The sequence below is a fragment of the Centruroides sculpturatus genome, unplaced genomic scaffold, assembly GCF_000671375.1.
Source record: "Centruroides sculpturatus isolate CEXI.00-Female unplaced genomic scaffold, Cexi_2.0 scaffold620, whole genome shotgun sequence".
Classification (NCBI taxonomy): domain Eukaryota; kingdom Metazoa; phylum Arthropoda; class Arachnida; order Scorpiones; family Buthidae; genus Centruroides; species Centruroides sculpturatus.
The window spans coordinates 192,259-195,513 of NW_019384848.1; the positions used below are offsets into that span (position 1 = coordinate 192,259).

Sequence of the window (3,255 nt, forward strand, 5' to 3'; positions counted from 1 at the left end):
GCTCTGAGTGTATGTCCATTACAATAGGTAAAAGCAGTCCCTATTATATTATGCCTACACTTGCCAATTATTACAATAGTGAGTAAGTGTAGATATATTATAATAGATTTATAATATTAGAATTTTAATGAAAAATATCGTATTATATATAAATACAAAAATAATGTAGTAACTCAGTAATGAAATAAGAAGAAAGTTTATTTATTCATTTTCGAACTTAGGCAATAATCATTAATGTTTTTAAAATGAAATTTAAAATAAAACAAAATGAAAACAGACTTATACATTAAAAAAATTAAGTATACAGTATATATTTTAAGAAAGTAAAAATTCTATTTATAGTTTTTTCTTAAAAGTAATTTATCTCCATTTTCTAAGGGGTAGAAAACGGGTCTTTGCAACTGGCTTAGAAACAACTCTCCAGATAAAGATATTTTCGTTAACGACATCAGCAGTCATTTGATTGCTAATATCGTACTTCTTAGAAGTTCATGAAAACAAGTCTCTGTGTAATGTTTACAGCGACATTTCTCAATCTTTTAAGAATGGCGGAGAGCTTTCGTGTTTTTTCGCTATACGGAGTACAAATGGTTATATATGAATGTATTTACATACGTACAGTACATATATATAGTTATGTCTAAATTAATGCATATAAACTAAGAAAATTAATTTTAGAATAACTTTTTGTTGATCAACGAGCAATTATTTTATTGTAACGTTGTCACAATGCAGGGCTGCAATTTTTAATCATGTTTTTTAATTTATTTAATTTAAAATATGTGTTCTTCACCTCAAATTAGTAGTGTTTTGTCTCTGTACATCATACTTTTTCTGTTAGCAATAAAGTCGTGCCGGTCATGTAACTCCTTTCAGGGGGAAATTTTTGAATTAAAAATAACATGACTTCCAGTTCAAACCAGAAGTTCATATATAGTTAATCCGGACTTCCTAACCTAAGCTTTCCATATCTGATCGCGATTTTTATGTATCTAACTTCATTCAGATTAGGGAAGGGCATACAGACAAACGGACGACAGTGGGAATTTATAGGTCTACAGTTTTTTTAAATTGCAGCCCAATAATGTGAACTGGTTGAAAGACACTAGTTTAGAAAAGGGCAAACATAATTTGATTCCTGCACTCTGTTTTAAATTGAATGAGTTAATCAAAAGATATATTACTAAAGATCTGGCATTGAAAAGACAAAATGCGAAAAATAATTCTTCTGCTAGCTAACATAGAAGATCAGATTATCGAAAACTGTATATTAGGGACTTTGCTAAATTATGCTTAAAAAAATTTTCGTAAAAATCTAATCGAAAATGTTCTGAATACCGAAATTAAATATTTTGTCATTTGTTTGCCGAATGAAATTTGATATATTTTAAAACGTCCTTAATTCAAATTGCAATATTTTATAACTATTATCCCCTGAAGTAAATATAATATCATCTTGAATACATTTGGATAATATATAAAATTCCATAATGCTAATAACACTAAATAATATATTTTATTAATAAAAATCGTAAATCAATGAAAAATAGAACGCTTATACCTACAATTTTATGCTCAAAATTTAGTATTTAGAATAATATGGTAATTTAATAGTTAATAAACAAATATATATGTGAAAATATTGCAAAAATTACTTACAACAGAAGCAAACTCAGTGAAAGCTAGAATGACATATTTACATACGTTTATTATCGTTGACCCCTAACGATGATAGCTGAATATTAACGTACCAGAATCTATATTGTATAGATATTACATATTCACTATATTTGGATCTAGTTAAGTAAGCCTATAATTACTTTAATTTACAATTTAAAAGATATTTATATACAAATTTACAAAAAATATTTATAAATTTACAATTTATATAAACTCAAAGCACAATTTCTGATATTTATAAGATACTAGAATATATTATTTTTATTCGCGGCATTATTAGTCCCACTTTAAGGGGTTGTTGCAACGGATTCATTATTTTGGTTGTTCACTATTACAACATAAAAAGTCAAAAAGAAGTTGAGGCCTCTTCTTATATACAATTCTCCCACTTTCTCTTAACTCAGTCTCTTCATGTCCACTGTTACACAATCCACTAACTTCTATTAGATCGTGTTCTCTTGAGCATTCCCATACTATAACTTGGGTTATATAACTCTACGATTCACATTCTCATTTATTCCTTCTATGCTATAACATATGCATACTATTTCACGGGAAGCGAATTGATAGTCTTTCCATTTGAAAGCCTTCTGATCAATTAATTTCTAACCTTTGCTTTCTTTGTAACGTCATCTGCCAGATTCCATGTTCTCATCTCTTTCATATTTTCCCGTCTTTTGATTTTTAGTAAGTTTAACTAAATATCTAAAAACAATAACTATTAAAGAAACTTTTTAATTGTTCATTCTTATAGATTTTCCCGTGAATCTGAAGAATAACTTTTTTGTTGTTCAAACTGATAATACATCAACAGATAAGTTAACAGTAGACTGAATACCTGTAAAAATATTAAAAAGTTTTAATATTTATAATTTTTGTAAAACAATAAAGCATAATTTATCTTTAAATTAAACTATTTATTAAATTTTTAGAATTTATTTTTAATTTTACTTTATTTAAATCACAAGTTATAAAATACCACTACATTTTTTTTAAATCAGCAATTAAAAGATTAATTTTAATTAAGATAATTTTTCTATGTTAAATATTATTTTAATTATTTGGTAAATATTATTCTTATAGCAATATCTATTATTTTATTTTAAAAATAATGCTTACAGCAGTTAAGGTATAGGGGGTAACTGTAAAAATTCCCATACAAGATAATCCAATAACCGGTCCTTTTAATCGATTTAGATATATACTAACCTATAAATATGTTAATTTTTAAATTAAGAAATATACTTTTTAGTTTTTAAATTTAAAAATGTAATTATTAAACATCTATTAACATACCTGAATTCTTTCTCTAGATGGTATTTCTCTATCAGCTAACTCAATAAGAGCATTTCGTATTCTATATGCCTAATTTAATTAATTATTTCTATACATTATTGTTTTAATATTTAATAATAACAATATATTATGTTTTATNTAGAGTAAATATCCGTAAGCCTGATGGAACTCACAGTATCCGCAAAGGTGTTAGACGATGGTTTCCGATGATATTTTAGTAGGATATAAAAACGTAGAATAAAATGATATATTCACAGACATCCGAATATTGAGGCACTT

At 26.1% G+C, this 3,255-nt stretch overlaps 1 long non-coding RNA gene across 1 annotated transcript; it reads right to left on the reverse strand.

Moving 5' to 3' along the window:
* Positions 1-1,864: 1,864 nt before the first annotated feature.
* LOC111630413 lies at positions 1,865-3,052 on the reverse strand. The gene is made up of 3 exons (XR_002757522.1): positions 2,977-3,052; positions 2,800-2,889; positions 1,865-2,518 (listed from the first exon to the last, which is right to left on the reverse strand). It is a non-coding gene; the product is annotated as an uncharacterized LOC111630413 (long non-coding RNA).
* Positions 3,053-3,255: the final 203 nt, after the last annotated feature.